The sequence below is a fragment of the Pteropus medius genome, unplaced genomic scaffold (genome assembly GCF_902729225.1).
Source record: "Pteropus medius unplaced genomic scaffold, Ma_sr-lr_union100, whole genome shotgun sequence".
Classification (NCBI taxonomy): Eukaryota; Metazoa; Chordata; class Mammalia; order Chiroptera; family Pteropodidae; genus Pteropus; species Pteropus medius.
The window spans coordinates 683665-701733 of record NW_024342471.1 but is presented as its reverse complement, the minus strand read 5'-3'; the positions used below and the strand labels follow the sequence as shown (position 1 = coordinate 701733).

The 18069-nt window shown below is 34.0% G+C and overlaps 1 pseudogene; it reads right to left on the bottom strand.

Moving 5' to 3' along the window:
* Positions 1–9556: 9556 nt before the first annotated feature.
* On the bottom strand, positions 9557–9675 carry LOC120604163 (uncharacterized; annotated as a pseudogene).
* Between the last annotated feature and the right edge of the window lie 8394 nt (positions 9676–18069).

Sequence of the window (18069 nt, the reverse complement as noted above, 5' to 3'; positions counted from 1 at the left end):
TTATGTTTTCTGTTGTTTTAGTTGTCTTAAATTCTTTTTTTAATTAGATATAATTCATATATCTTAAAATTCACTTTTTAAAGTGTACTGTTCAGTGTTTTTAGTATATCCACAAAGTTGTACAATCTTTGCAACTATTTAACCCAGAACATTTTCATCGTTCCCAAAAGAAACCTTGCATCCACCAGGAGTCACTCCCCATTCCGCTCTCTGGAACCCTTGGCAAACATTAATCTACTATCTGTCTGTATGGATTTGTCTGTTCTTGACAATTCATATAAATGGAATGAAACAATTTACAGATTTTTGTGCCTGGCTTACTACAGTGTTTTCAGGGTTCATACATGTTGTAGTATATAGCAGTGCTTTATTATTTTTATGTTTGAATAACTTTCCATTGTATTAATATACCATTTATCCATTCATCAGTTGATAGACTTAGGGGTTGTTTCTACCTTTTGGCTATTGTGAATAATGCTGCAATGAAGACTGGTGTACAAGCTTTTATGTGAACATATGTTTTCAGTTCTCTAGCATATACACCTGGGGTGAAATTGCTGGGTTATATGTTTTAACTTTTGAAGAACTGCCAAATTATTTTTCACAGCCGTACCATATGACATTCCCATCAGTAATGAATAAAGGTCCCAATTCCTCCACATCTTCACTAGCACTTGTTATTATTATCTGTGTTGTTAATTATAGTTATCCTAAAGGTTGTGAAATGATGTTTTATTTTGGTTTTGGTTTGCATTTCCTTAATGAATATTAATGTTAAACATCTTTTCATGTGCTTATTGGCCATTTGTATATTTTCTTTGGAGAAATGTCTATTCAAATACTTTGCCCACTTTTTAATTGTACTATTTGCCTTTTCATTGTAAGTTATATGTCTTCTTTATATATTCTGGATTCTAAAATTTTATCAAATATATAATTTACAAATATTTTCTCCCATTCTGTAGATTATTTAACTTGCTCAGTATTGTTTTTCGACACTAATTTTTTTTTTATTTTGATGAAGTCCAATTATCTCTTTTTCATTGGTTGTGCTGTAGTCTAAGTGTTTGTGTCCCCCCAAATTTATTTGTTCAAAGCTAATCTCTAAATAATGATATTAGGAAGTGAGAGCTTTGAGAGGTGCTTAAATCATGAGGGTGGAGCCCATGAAGGGGACCCTTGACTTTTAAAAGAAACCTCACAGAGATTCCCTAAACCCTTCCACTATGTGAGGACACAAACAGAAGGCACTGCAAATGAACCAGGAAGCAAGTCTTCATCAGCCACCACACTGAATCTTCTTGCACCATGATCTGGGACTTAGCAGTCTTCAGAACTGTGAAAAATAAATTTCTGTTGTTTATAAGCTACCCAGTGCAGAGTACTTATTAGAATGGCCCAAAAAGGATATGACAGGTTCCTTGTGTTTTGCAGTAGTATAATAAACCTTTGCCTAATCTAAAGTAACAAATATATATATCTATGTTTTCTTTCTAAGCGATTTATAGTATCAGCTCTTACATTTGGGTCTTTTATTCATTTTGAGTTCATTTTTGTATATGGTATGAGTTAGAACTCCAAATTCATTCTCTGCATGTTGATAACCAGATGTCTCAGCACTATTTTTTGAAAAGACTATTCTTTCTCCATTTTATAATTGTGGCACTGATGGTAAAAATCAATTGACAATAGATATATGGGTTTATTTCTGAACTCTCAATTCTATTTCATTAATTCGTGTGTCTGTCTTTATGACAGTACCACACACTCTTGATTAGAATAGCTCTGAAATAAATTTTAAAATTAACAAAGGTCGAGTCTTTCAACTTTGGAGGACTTTAATTTTGGCTATTCTGTATCCCTTGTATTTCCATAAGTAATTTAGTATCAGCTATCTATTTACTCAAACAAGGCAGTGGAAACTGTGTAAGGATTCCATTGAATCTATATTTCTATTTGGGGTGGGGGGGCATTACCATTTTAACAGCATTAAGTCTTTCCACTTCTTTAAGTCTTCTTTAATTTCCTTCCTGAGCATGCACACAGCCTTACACATGTGCCTGGTCTTCTAGATTCCCAGAAATATGTCAAAGCTTTTCAAAGTCCCTCCGGGACATGTCATTCCACAGCTTTTCCTTTTAAGCTTTTTCATTAGTGTCTGGTTTGCCCCAAATGGTATTATTGCCTCAGGCAGCCATGACATTAAAACATTTGCCTATAAATGTTTTTGACAAATGCCCCCCAAAGAGAGGATTTTAGCAAGAGTTGAACACTGAATCAGCTTAAAGACAGTCTTTTGAAGTGGGGTCTCTCAGAGAACCATTAGGTCAAATAATGGCAATTATTTGGGAATGAGAATTTGAAAGAGCTACAGTTATATTCTGCTCCCATCAGTACTGGGAATGTGAGTTTGTTTTTCGAGGCTACTCTGATTCGGAGAATGGGAAATGGGACTAGAGTAAGTTAGATACCACAAAACTCTATTCTTACCAAGATTCAGTTGTTTTTCTTTAATGTTCACTAGATTGCTGCAGGCCTTTGGTTAATTTACAGTTCTAAAAAAAACAGATACTGACAATTATGCCAATTTCTTCCTAATTTTATAGAAGGGTGGAATTTTTTTGAGGTCCTTCATCTGCATTTTCCACTGACATCAGTTGCCCTTAACCCACTTTAATTATTACCAGGATTTTTTTCCTGAACAAAATTTCCAAATAATAAAAATCTTTGCCTTCACAATATTATAAGAATTTTATCATTCTTTAACTCATGTCACCCTTGTGTCTTACGTGGTTTTGTGAATATGTTGTACATGTGAGTATATATCAAGCTGTTATCCTAAGATCTCTTCTTACTATCAAAGCAAACATATCTTCCAGCTATTCTGGTTGCATCTTATCTTTCCTGGATATCATATCTTCTTTTAAAAAAATAATTTTTTTTTTAATGTTGGGACTCATTCAGCAGCAGAAAATTTTTTGAGGACTTGTGAGGCAGAATAGATAGCTCAGGGGTGCCTCCTCCCCGTCAAGGATGTGACACCGGAAATTTTTTCCTTTCTTTAGACATCTCCCTATTTTAGCTCCAGCAAGGGGAAATAAACCCAAACCAGTCTTTTCCAGCTTAGACGCCATCTTTAGCTAAGGCATGGCCTTTAGCTAATTATAATGTTATTATAATCTCATCTGTTTTGCAAATACTGCAGCTCCCATCACTATGACACCATGCACCTGACACCATGACAGTTCCAGAAACATAATATAAGGAAAAGAGCAGGAAACCAAGCTCCCCACCTACTGGAGGAAACAACAAGTTTATGTCAGTACCACATTTCCAGGCTCTGCCTCCAAGAACAAAAGTTCATAATCCAGACATCCTCACATGACTCTCTCTCACTCTGAGTTTGTCCACACTCCCCTCTTAAGTGTGTACTTCTGCTTTAACAAACATTGTGCTTTCCTGCTTGCTGCTCGTCTTCGCCTTGAATTTTTTCTCATAACATAAGACAAGAACCTGGTTACTGGAGCTCTGAGCTCTCCAGCAACAGTTGAGCTTCTAGTATTTTAGGTCCACTTTGGCATAATAATCAGCAAATTTGTCAGTATTTTACCATGTTTTCCAAAAGTCAGTAATTGTGATTCACTTAATAAATGTCTTTAACCACCATTCTTCTATTTTCGTCTCTTTTATTTTCAGTTTCTTCTTTCCTGAGCATATGCTTTAGTATGCTCTATTTCTATTTTTTTAAATAGAAAGTGTGTGAATGGTAAATTCAAATTTTTTGATGCCAGAAAATCCTTAATTTTGCCCTCTTGGTTAAAGGTCCTTTCATGTCCTGTTTCTATATGATGAAATTCTAATAATGGTGTTGCTTAGTTTAAGTGTTTAGACATGTTTAATTTTGATAGAAGTTGCCTGATTGTTGATCCAGAAGCCTATAAAAATTATTTTTCCATCTAAACTGTTGGATAGTGAGGTGTAACAAGCAGCAGAGATGAGCCAATCCTGGCTGAGGACAGTCTAGACCAACCAACACTGCAGCTGTCCTCAGACACAGCTGAGCTTAGACTAGAAGAATCAGCTAGCTGACATGCAGACTCTTGAACTAAAAAAAAAATGCTTAATACTTAAGCCACTAAGTTTTTAATTTATTTACTATGCAATATCAAAACGATACACGTGAACTACAGTAAAAAGAATATTTTTATACTCTCTCCCTAAAAAAATTTTTAGAAACAAATCTGTAACCTAATAATTAGAGAATGAAGCCATAGTTTGGCCACAAGCATAAATAGATCTGGTTACTAGGCTACAAATTTTACAGTCACTTTTGCCCTCGGAGCTGAGACTGAAAGTTGTGGGATAGACACAGGCTATGAGATATTTCTCCAACTATCCAACTCCTTGAATCTTTAGTGGCTCTTTTCATTGACAGGTGTAATGCTAAAATGTCCTAAACAAGAAAACGAGTAACAGATTTTCAAAACTAAGATCAAAACTCTCAGACAAACACTCTGTCCTGAGCATTTGGTGCACACAGTTACAGGAACTCAAAAGTAAACCAAATTATAAATTTGGAGTAGATATAGGCATGGGCATACTTAATAGTTTCCTGTGATAGTCCCACCTCAAAGAGACATATTCTATTCTTCACTCAAGTACAATTAAACTATCCTCCTTAGGCATACTGAACTTTTTTTCAAAGCAAATAGAGTCTTTCTTCTTCTCTAGATTCATGGAGTAGGCAGCTCTAGATTGATGAAGATTTCCCCATCTGGATTTCCATTTTCATAGATCTAAAAGTGCCATTGGGGTTGGAAGTATCAGATGTTTATTCACTCTGCACTGTTTTGGACAGGTTGGCAACACCCACCTAAGATTCTAGAAGACAACTGTAACTAGAGGAGTTGGATAAGTGAATCCCATCTAGAGGAGTTGGATAAGTGAATCCCATCGAACTAGTGCCTACCCTCATGTCTACTTATCACATATTATCTGTAATATGTAAAGATAAGAGCATTTTTGTTGATCTAATATTTAAAATTATGTTTATAGTAATGTGCAGGCTAAATAATATATACATTTTTAGGTTTAAAAAATGTCTCTCACTTTGCTCATGCTATAAAAGAAACAATTATATCAATAACAATAAATAGCAATGCTCAAGATGCTCACATTGGATAGCCACCATTACCTTAATACTTTCTCCTTTTTTATAAAGGTTTTCCTCTTTCCTGCCAACTGTACTATTATAAAGTATATTTTATGCATTTAATTACATTTCCACAAACGTCATGTCTAATGTGTGAGCATGCCAAAAAATCTGTGAGAATATTCCCTCTCTTGTTGTCATGCCAAGTTCAGTATAAATTAATTTTCTAAAGATCTTGCAAATGCCTCCTTTAACATGCTTTCAGCCTAAACCTGCTTAATATAAATGTACACAAGTGGTAATTCTCTGTTGGGAGGTTGGTTGAGCAAAGATATCATTCTAGAAGGAACCCTTAGTTTTAAGTGATTCCCTTTAAAAGTATGCTACATATTACCTGCTCTGGTTAGCTCTCAAATAGCCAGCAATTTCAATTGACTACTTTCCAAAGCAAATTACTCACACCTTCCTACTCATCAGAAATCTCAGCTGAACTAACATTTTAAAAGACTGTTCTCAATTCACAATTCTTATGGAACAAAATTGGATTTTTCCCCACCCCTCATTTTTGCTGTAACACTTTGGCTACCTTTACCACATGTCACTATAATATGCTACCAAAAATAAAGTCTTAAGTTGGTGACATGAGATCAATTCCGTTATTCATCACTGGTGTTCTCTAATGCTCCATCCATTACAAACCATAGAATGTTAAATAATCAAACTTTTTTTCTTTTTTGCCTATCTTATTTTGGCAAGATGTTTTAGTCACTAAAGAAAAAAATGAAAGCCATGTGTTTTGAATGGATTCCATTGCAGCATGGTTACTGCAATGAAGACATTTTATTGTGTTAATTTTCATTAAATAAAACCCTGTTGAAAGCCAGTAGTTTTCCAAAACCCATATGATTTACGACATGCTAATGTTTGTAAGAATACACTCTGTTTCAATTATATGGAGCAAGTGACGCCTTTCAGAACAACTCAGTAATAATATCACCTACGACAACTTCAATTTTAGACCTACAGCAAGGGTGCGAGACCCAGGAACCTATCGACAAAATTGTCAGCTTCTGCACAAATTTAATCTTCATCACCTCTATGCTATGTTTAACATCAGATGGTTATATTTGCCAGGTACTTCAATAATATGCTTCCAGAAGGCAGGCACTTCATAAACATTAAAAACTGGGTTTGCTATAACTCAATTTTTTTTTTTGAGAGCCAGTAGAATGAATTATGCTGAGGCTGTAAAGGAAATATGGGTGTACCTGTAGGAAATAGGCTGGTATTTCAAACATACTCCTCCTACACTCTCCTTCAGTTTGGTTTACTTATCTTCTATTCTCTAACTTTTGTCTCTTCCTAAAGACCTTGATTCTAAGGTCAAATACCTGAAATGAAGACAATATATTTTTTATTATTTTTATGGGAAAAATCATGTATTTTATTTCAATCCAGAAATATGCATAAGTTCATCACAGATAAAAATACATCAACTAACCAATGAAAATAAGTTTACCTTAACAAACAGCAATTTGAAAGTACACAAATAGTATATACATACAATTTAGTGAGATAAAGATTTATAGTACTTGTCAAAATATGAAATGAAGATTTGAGTGTGGATAATAGTAGTTGAAAGTTGGTTCAAGAAAGTCATTTTTTGGAAGGCCCATTCATTCCATACCAATATTTTCACTAACATTTGAACCTTTCTGAGACTCATGATTTTCTCATATTCAAATTGAAATTTAAAATAAAATTAAAATACAGAAGAACATCTTTAGTTAAATTAAATGCTAAACTTTTAAATAAAGGGCTCAAAACAATGGAAAGAGAACATTAACACAACAGCCTGAAGAACTGTAGATAATGATACCTCTTCATTGTTTCCTGTTGGTGTGAGTATGGAAAGGGACACTCCTGGTGTTGACCTAAACAACACCAAGAAAAAAAATTACATCAATAACAATAATTCATTCTATATGATATCCTCTGATTACGGTGTCAAGAGATCAGTGTGATTTTGCTTGAAACTGTAATGTCAAAATACCATTTTTAAAGAGTCTTTATGGTGACAAGTTGCTACCTAAATGACCATTATTTCAGTAAGTGTGTATTTAGAATATGATATCCGTGGTTCTTGCACTTATGCAAGACTGGTTCCTCTGCTTCTTTTCTTTTCTGATTGATATTGTGCCCAGATGATGAATGCTTCAGGAACACTGTTGAGGTGAAACATGTCATGAACAACATTATCTATCTGGGTGGAGAAACTGGAAATTCCATTAAGCATATTCGATATCCAGTAAGATCACTTTGGTCCTAATATTTGCTAATGTCATAAGAAGGCCATTAACTAGAACAAATTTGTCACTCAATATGAATGACAATTTTGGGTCATGTGTAGAAAATGATGAAAACAAATTTCAAGAATTGCTTCTCTGTAGTGATCAATACGCTATAAGCAAGCAATAGGAAGAAATATTAAGTTAATTAATAACATGCCAACATAATGATTAGAATAAGGATACATTTTAAAATTTGGATGGCGAACATTTTATTAGAGTTAAAATGAAACACAAGGGTTTTAGCTTAACATTATTATCATTATTTTTAAAATTGAATTCTGTTGAGAAGAACATGAAACTGGCACCTAAAGCTACATATATTTGGAACTTCACTTCCTAAGGAAGTAGAAGTGAGGCAAGCAAATAACTCATTGCACATATTTAGTAATTCAACCTTTTAATACCCAAATAAATTAGACAAGTACAATGTATTTCAAAAAGAAAGTAGAACGCAATTAAAAAATGGGCCAAACACCTTAACAGACACCTCACCAAAAAAGATATACACATGGCAAATAAGCACATGAAAAGATATTCCACATCATGTCATCAGAGAAATGCAAATTAAAACAATAATGAGATAACACTACCACCTATTAGAATGGCCAAAATCCAGAACACTGACAACACCAAATGCTGGTGAGAATGTAGACCAACAGAAGCTCTCATTCACTGCTGGTGGGAAATCAAAATGATACTGTCACTTTGAAAGACAGTTTGGCAATTTCTTATAAAACTAAGCATCGTCTTACCATATGATCCAGCAACTGTGCTCCTTGGTATTAACCAAGGGACTTGAAAACTTATGTTCACACAAAAACCTGCATATAGATGTTAATAGCAGCTTTATTGGTAATTACCAAAACTTGGAAGCAACCAGCATGTCCTTCAGTAGGTGAATGGATAAATAAACTGTGTACATCCAAACAATGGAATATTATTCAACTCTAAAAAGAAGAAACCTGCCAAACTCTGAAGTCCATCCTCTTCCCATAGGATTTCTCTACCTCCTTCACACTCTCCAGAAATAACAGAAGCTGAGATGATTATTCAAAGAAGATAACTGAGTGTGAAATAATACCTAAAAGCAATGTTATGTATGAGGAGAAGACCGATCGATCCTCTAGAATTAGAGGATCAAATCTCTCAGCATTTTATTACATTCTGTTTATTTAGATATAGACTTAGCCAATGGGAAACATCAGTAGCTTTTACCACTGCATATGAAACCAAATAAAACCCTCTCGTCTCTTATCTTCTTAGAATTGACTTCTCCAAAGGAAAAAAATAATAAGCAACAATTTAAAAGCATCATATTGATGCATTTTCAGCAATAAAAAGAAAAGGACAACAAGACCATCCTAATTATGGATTCCCAACCACTACATCATTCTGACTTCATAAATAAAAGGGTGTATTTCATATTTCAACCTGCTTTATGTGAGTCCTTGCTCTTTAAGCCCCTGTATGCACTAATGGTTATCAAATGGGTGGCTGTTTATTTTGCAAGGGAAGGCCAACCCTGCAGACCAGGTTACTTAAGTATTTTAAATAAATATTCTCTGTAAACTCTAAAATGGTGCATTTACCATGATTTCTATGAAAAGCTCATTTACATTTATGTAGAAAAAAATAGAACAAAGAATCATTTAAACCTGGTCTTCACTCAAATTCGATCTCCAGATTCAACCATCTGATACTCCCTTTTAGATCAGGTACTTTGTGGTTAGAGTGTAAATTGAGGTGAGCCTGCTGAGCCTGAAGTCAGATTACATAGGATTTCCAGAATGTGCCCAGAATCCCTTTGGATGTTAAATACCCCCAAAGTGGAGTCCATTTATATTTCCCATTGCTTACACATTACAGCCTGTTGCAAAGTTCCTGGTGCTGCAGAATAGTAATCATCTGTAGAACCAAGCAGTGTAATTTCGAAAACAGTATGGAAAAAAAAGAATATAAATTTTTTTTTTTTTTAGGTGAGGCAACCCTTGGTTGACTTCACAGATTGCAAGGACCTTGTCAATTTACAATCTCTTATTTTTTAATTTTTTTATGCCTACAGCACCTGGTCTTCCTAGTTGGTCTCCCATCCAAATACTAACCAGACCCGATCCTGCTTAGCTTCCGAGATCAGACAGGATCAGGCATGTTCAGCGTGGCATGGCCATAGATAAGAATGTAGATATTTTACTAATAATTGTTATGTTGATTACATACCAAAATGAAAAATACCTATTTATGGATTAAATGAAATGTACTATTAACTTTAATTTTACTTTTTTTTACTTTTTAAATGTCTTCTTTAAAATTTAAAGTTGCAAACATAGTCCACATTATATTTATATTAGACAGTGCTTAATATGAACTTTACATGGCATTCTCCAAATAAGAAAACTTTGACATCCTTGAAATACTAGGATATAAAGTTCAAAGGACGTGGTCACTGTAGGTAGACCTGATTTCAAAACAAGGCTTTATTACCCAGTAACTGTGGAATTTGAAGTTACTTAATCGCTTTAACAAAATGGGTTCAGGAATATATACATCATGTGAGTTTTGTGAAGATTAGGAAAGACAACATACATCTTGCAGAACAGCATCTGACATATGGTATATATTTAATAAATGGCAACTAGAATTATTGTTACGTACTAATTGAAAAGAAATTTCAGGACTTTGAACAGATGACCAAGGCACATATAATACATACTCTTTGTTTCTTTGTTGTTTGTTTATTTTTTATTCTCTAGGAAAATTACTAAAGAATCTAATCAAAGAGTAACATAAATCCATATCTGAAGTTATCTTAATTTTCTAATTTTAATTATCCTTATCATCTTTTCTACCAAAATCAATTTATTCAGCAAATATTTTCTTGAGCAATTACAGAATCCCCCCAATTTATTAACAGCAGAGATGTTCCAGGCCCCCCAGTGGATGCTTGAAACTATAGGTAGTATTGAATTTTATATATATTATGTTTTTTCCTATAAACACATACCTATGACAAAATTTAATTTATAAATTAGACACAGTAAGTTAACAGCAATAACTAATAATAAAATAGAATACTTATTACAATACACAGTAATAAAAGTTATGTGAATGTGGCATTATCAAGTAAAATAAGGCTTACTTGCACACAGCACCATGATACCATGATAGTCAATCTGATAACCCACATGGCTACTAAGTGACTTAGGGGCAGGTAGCCTAGATAGCATGGAAATGCTGGGCAAAGGGATGACTCATGTCCTAGACAGGTAGGAAAGAGAAGGACAGCAGGAGATTTCATCATGATACTCAGAATGGTGCACAATTTAAAACTTACGAAATATTTATTTCTGGAATTTTCCATCAACTATTTTCCAACTATGGTTGACCACAGGTAATTAAAACCAGCAGAAAGAAAACCTGAGATAAGGGGGGACTATTGTATTAAATTCCAGGCAGGGTGGGACTTCTGGGGATACAAAACTTAAAAATTTCCTGTTTCCCCAGAGCTTACACTTTAGTTGGGGAACACAGATAGTAAATAAATTAATAACTGTCAGGTAATAATATGTGTGAGACATGATAAGATTATCGATATCCATCTATGTCTCCACCCTTCCATCCATCTATCCATCAATCCATCCATTGAAAGACTAAATTAAAAAACTAACAAAAAATGGTTTTTGATAGAATCAGAGATCTAGTGGGAGTGGCACAAACCACAGAGGGATTAACAAAGGTGATGACATGAGTCAGGAAGTTTTCTTTGCAGGAGGAACAGTAAGAAGATCAATGTTCTGGAGCAGAATAGCCAAGGGTATTGACTATAGATAAGGTTTGAGAGGCAACTGTGGACCGGATATGAGGAAGTATATGACATGACAAGGACTTATTATTCTTGAATATTAATAATGTACTTGACTCATCCAGCAATCAATACTAGTAGAATTCAGAGGATTTTAGACCATGATACCAGTCCATCTAGATATAATATGATTTACATACTTGAAAGATTTCTATGAATACTTTGTGGAGAATACAGAAGATGGTCAGGAATAGAACGATGGGAACTAATTAGGAGGTTCTAGTCATTAGTGGCTGGGGAGGAGGGGAGAAATGGTAGAATTTGAGATTTGCTTTGGAAATAGAGCAGACAGGGCTTCTTTCTCAATTTTACATGGATTATAGAGAAAGTGAGGAATCAAGACTATCTCTTTTTTGACCTAGAAAATGGGAAGAATAGTTTCCATTAAGGATTACAGTGAGATTCAGGAGCAATGTCTTAGGTGGGTGGGTGAATAATGTTTGTATTTGGACATGTTATATTTGAGATTCTCATTAGACATCCAAGGAGACATGATAAATAGAATGGCATCCAGGTTGGAGATATAAATTTGGGCATTCCAAATATCTATAGACTTTATAGCCATATGTCCTGGACTAATAACACAGAAGGGAAATGCCATGAAGAAAGAGCCTTGAAGAATGCAAATATTTAGAGATTTAGAAGAGTAGGACAATTCAGCACTAGAAAATGAGAAAAAGTGGCCATTGAGGTAACAAGAAAAGTAAGAGACTGCGGTGTCCTATAATGTTTAAAGAAGGATGGAGTAAACAACAGAGGTAATCTCTACTGGGAATTCAAGTAAATTTAGACCAAAATTGATTATTGAATTTGGCAACACATATTCAGCTTATTAGGTGACTTGACGAGTGTAATTTCAGAGGAGTGAAGGAAATCTGTGGTGTTCCTGATGCTGTGCTAGATTTGTGACAAATGTCCTCAAGGAGATAACAATTTACTGTGAAAAATGGAATTTGGAGTAATGAAGAATGTATAACATCATGTAAAGCTACAAATAATAAGTAGTGAGGGTCTGGTATTGGTCAGCAATATGGAATTAAAGTCTTTGACGGGGATTTTGAAAGTAGAAAATATAGCTACAATTATTGTGTTTTAATTACTATACATTTGTTAAAATTTAAATATAAAATTTAGTTTTCTTAAGCCTCCAATTTACAAATATACTTATTCAGAAGAAAATAATTACTTTCGCTAGTTCAATGGATTAATAAATTTATCTGATTAAATTCCATGTGAATATTTAGCAATATTTACCTAATAACATTTCTCCAAGCACTTCAAACTACAGTTACAAATATAATATACATGATTTTCTGAAATATTAACAATATCCAAAAGGTTAACCTTATATCAAAGAAGAAAAAATTCCAAAGCATTTAAACAAAACCTGTATGTGTTGTAAATGCAACTTAGAAATGCCATTGATAAGCTCTTCAACTGCTTTTTAAACATCTGAAACCAAATGATACATGCTCAAAGTGGCAAAAATGTTTCAAACTTTACTAAATTTATAAAAAGCAAAGCTTACATAAAAACATAAATACTATGATACAGACCCCTGGAATGAATCAATATAGAGCATTACTTGATAGTGCTATTGGCAACTTTTATATCCTTTTTTCTAGTACCTCATAGTATTTGCCCTTTTGAATATCATTATGGACTTGTAACTTTTCACAATTCAGTTTTCTTTAGAAATCTGACATCTTCCTGATTTACCCAGGGAGAATTTCTCTTGAGCTAACCTTTTGTTAAGTTCAGGTATCTTGGTCTTCTCTGCTCTGCTGCATTCAATTAGCTATTCTCCAGTTTACATTTAGTGATCAATAGAATTAGAGACCAAAATCTAGGGGCAAGAATTCATGACGCACTGTTTCATACAAACATTGGTTGTGGGAGATAATGTTTATAGATCACTTTAATAGAAGCTAGGAAAACATGTCTATTTTGAAGGTCATGTATTTCTTTGATTTATTACGTAAAATTTAAGTCCTAGTTTACTAAATACATGCTGATCAAAAATTAATATAAAATATTTTCAATCCATTTTCTCTTATTTTATTTGATTTATCTTCTCTCTGTTATATACATCTTTTTATACATTTTTAATAATCACATTATATAAGGTCAAAGCAAATCAAATTATAATTGTATAGCCTCTAAATCACTTAACTCCACAACTATCCTTTACTTTTATTTCCTTTCTTTTGTTATTGACTATTGTCATCAAATATCTTATTGAGCATCTTTCTGTAATCAGCTGTTGTCAGCAGTTCTAAGAGCTGAAATAATTAGAGCTGTTTATCTCTAAAAAGCTTTAAGTTCTTGTTCTAGAAACAACACCATGGAAACATCCATATTTCAGGCTCAAATAGAAACATGTCTTCCATCTTTCTAACTGAATTGACTTTAACCCATTAGGACAACATGGTTAACACATAATGCAGTATACATATGATGTATTATTGAACTGCACACTTGAAACCTATATAATTTTTTTAACCAATGTCACCCCAATAAATTTAATAAAAAATAAAATAAAATATTTGAACATAACTATTGATAATTTAAGGGAACCTGATGAACACTCTATCCTGATTTCTTTATTTAACGAAAATTAATTTTATGGAAAGTGTGTAAAGAATCTGAATCCATTTTTTGATATTTGACAGCTAAAATATTTTAAGCCTCACCTCTCTCTCTTCTCCTCTGCCCTTTATGTGGACAAGCTAAAAAAGCCTGGGTATCTCCTCTCTTGGTGCCAGTGGAAGATTCAAACTACACAAGCACTTGCCTACATGTTGGAAATTTCACCTCAACCTCACCCCCTAAATACCATAAAAACTCCACCTCAGTCTGCTTTCCTTGCTTTCTCAAGCCATTTTTGGACCTGCTTGAGAGGCCTACCCTGCATCTTCCAGAAATACTCATTATGTGAACAATAAATATTTTTGTATCCTCTTGCTATGTATGCTGTCATTGGTCTCAGACTGAACCAGATTTTGGGTGCAGGTCCATTCTGTTGACATAAGATGACTGCTATAGAAAGTCATGCACACTTGTCATAGAGATTTTTATGGCTATATGAGTTGGGCTGTAATAAAATAAAAACAATTATAAACTACTCAGTGTAATTGCTTAATGGAAACCATAGTGTATATTGGGAACCTGCATTCGTAGACATCCTTTATTAAGAATAGATAAATAATTATAGATAGGTAACAAGGATCTTTGGCCAACTCAAAGCTAATCATCTGTTTCAAAGCTTCTTATAAATAATGAGCATTTTATATTTGCTTACATGTCTAATTGTACTATTACAAGATACAAGAGATTACAAGATACATCACACAGTGTATATTTATATATTTGACATTAATGAAATCCTTGTATCTGCCTTGACCTTTCCTAAAACACTACTCCTTACTGAAAATTCTTGAGTAAAGATGCTTGGAAAACTTGAATCTCGATGTATTAATGTCTTAATCTTATTTTGGGTTTTGTTTTTATACCTAGGATATAATTCTCTTTTTAGTTAAACTATTGTGTAGTTTTCTACGACGTATTAAAATTCCAAATCTAGCACATATATGAGATACAGATGAAACACAAACTGAGATATAGAAAGAAATCTGATTTCTTTTTTATAGAAGAGAGTGAGGCCTAAGTATACTAAATTTCCTGCTCTATTTCACACAGCCAGTTAGGGGTAGAGCTGGGATTGGTATCCAGGATTCTCCATGGCTGTTTGTCTTCTCTATAACTATTTCTCCACTTCATTCCCCAACATACCAGACACTCAGCCTTCATGACACTCAGAGAATAGAAGACAGGAAGTGAACCACTTCATATTATTCTCACATATCTCAATATGAACACAGAGAGTTTCCATATTTCAGACAATATATCTTTTGAAGGTTGAGATTTCACCTATTTTCTTTGACTGAAAAAGTAAGCAGCTGTTTTCCACATGCATAGCAAGGGGTGTGGAAGCTGACTGCGACCATAAAATAGAGCAAAGGCTACAAAAGTATTTTCCCTTCTAGGAGTAAGCCAAATCCAGTTGCATCTTTCCCTCCTCTGTCATAATTTAAATCTGAGCTATATAACAAATGGCCACTTGTGCAAAACTCCAAACACACACATAAAAAAAAAACCCTCCAAGTTTTATAAATAATATTTTTTGGTGTTATGTTCATTTTGATGATGATATGCACACTATAAGAAGCCTTCTATTTATCCCTTCAAACAATCTACATCTTCACTGAAAAATTCAAAGAACTTTTAGTTAATTACCAATGACATTAATTTTCGTTAACAGCTAATCTTACTTCTTTAGGCCATAATAGAAGCAATAGAAACAATAACATAATGTGCCAAGTGTGATGCTAAACATTTTATATCTATTATGCCATTTAACCCCTTCTAATAAATATATTCTCTGTAATGAAGAAATCATTATTCTTCCAATTTTATAAGGTAATAACTGAGTCCCAGAGCAATAATACACAGTTTATGGTAGAACCTGGTTGCAGAACCAAGGAAGATGGCTCTACATCCCAAACTCTAATATCTGTGGTGTCTCTCTCCCTTATATTAATGTCTTGCATGTATAAATGTTAAAATGTTTACCATTTTAACTCCAGGAGCTTGCATAGTACCCAACACATAGTAGAGGCTCAATTAATATTTGTCACATGAAAAGATGAACGGACAGCCATGGTTGGTTTTCTGCCTGAATTAAACAAACAAACAAACAAACAAACAAACAGAAATCCCTCACTTTGCAGGCAGGTAAATCAGATGAATGCAAGAATCTGGTGCTCATTAGTGTACCTGAGAAAGACAAAACAGGTATCTTGGATGAGGGAGTTCCTAACAACTCTCCAGTATACTGTAATTCACTTTGAAATCAGTGAGAACTGAGCAACAAAGCATTACAGCATGATTGTAGAGAAGTTCGTATAGTTCCAAGACACTGAATTAAAAACACCCTCTATCTGATTGTTTTAGTAAGACTTCTATCAGTTTAACTACCTCCTGCCACATTCACACAACAGGATATTAAACCATTAATATCCTTGGTTGTTCTCCACTATCGACTCTGTTTTAACATGAGAATGCAATTAACTTATTCTGCTCCTGTGAAACGATCAGGCTTCTGGGAGTTTAAACAAATTAATAAATTTGTTGATTAGGAAAGAGAATTCACCAGCTTCCTCTGTATATTTTTATTCAGCAAACACACATGTAGAACTGTGTCATTATTTTTGTCTACTGGTTTATGAGAAAGAGAAGGATGGTCACCAGCTGTTCTCCATCACCAGCGAGGATAAAAAGGAACAAGCTTTAGCTGTAGCATGTGATCATGAGGTCCATTATGGGAAACTTAACTTTCCATGGAGCTTTTTAGTCTTTGAAGTGGATTGGTGAGGGAGATGGAAGCTTTTACCAGGTAGGTAAATGCCATTTTTTATTTTTGCTGAGTTATTAGACAACAAGAGTTTCAATAATCCTCTACCTCTTCCTCCCTCTTTATATGCCAGTAGCTCTCAATGATGCGTAGACAAAATGAAATCCTTTAGAGAGTTTTTTAAAATCCCAAGGCCTAGGCCATCCCCCAAACCAATTAAATCAAAAACTCTAGGGGTGAGACCCAGTGGCCAGTGTTTTTTAAAGCTCCCTGGGTGATTCTAAGCTAAATTATAAACTAGGGGAACTTCCTTAAGGAGAAGTTCCCCGAAACGAACTGTGGTGGCTGAAGACATGATAAAGGAAATTTCCGGTGAGATCGTGCATAAAGACTTGCCTACTGTCTGAACCTAACTAAGCCTGGGGGTCATGAGAGCTTCCAAACTTGCAGAAGAAAGTAACAAGAGCAACTACAACTTTAAGGGAGCTGATCATGATCGCATAAAAAACATAGCTGGGGCAAACTGTTTGAAGTCTGTGACCCTATTAGAAATCTGGGCTCCAACTAATAGATTTATTGCATTCATTTTAGGATCCTAAAATACAATGGACTTGGGGTTTAGCAATCACCCTGTGCCAAGCTCCAGTACAACCAAAAAATCTTGACCTGACAGTGTATTAGTTTAAACCAGCTAGTCATCTTTCCCTATGAAACTCTTGGTGTATGCCTTTTCCAGTCCCACACTTGCCTCAGGTCTAGGAAACGGCCTTTTCAGATGCTATTATTCCTGTCATAAAACTGTATGAGTAAAATTTCAATGCTTTAAACTAATTGTCTCTGAGTTAGTTTTTTAATGTCCCCTCCTTCTTCTGACTTTTTAAACTATTTATTTTGAGATAATTTTATCTTTTTATTGTGACAAAATATACAAAACATTAAATTTTCCATTTTAACCATTTTAAAGTTTATAATTTAGTGGCATTAAGTACATTCACAAAATGTACAACCATCACTGCTATTGATCTCCAGAACTTTTTGACCATTCCAAACTAAAGCTCTGTACCCATTAATAATAACTCTTCTAGACCTCCTCTTTCTAGCCCCTGGAAACCACTATTTTACTTTCTGTTTCTATTAATTTCACCATTCTAGATACCTTATATAAGTGGAATCATATAATAATTGTCTTTTTGTGTCTGGTTTATTTTATTTAGCATAATGTGTTCAAGGCTCATCTATGTTATAGAATATATTAGAATTTCATTCATTTTTAAGGATGAATCATATTTCATTA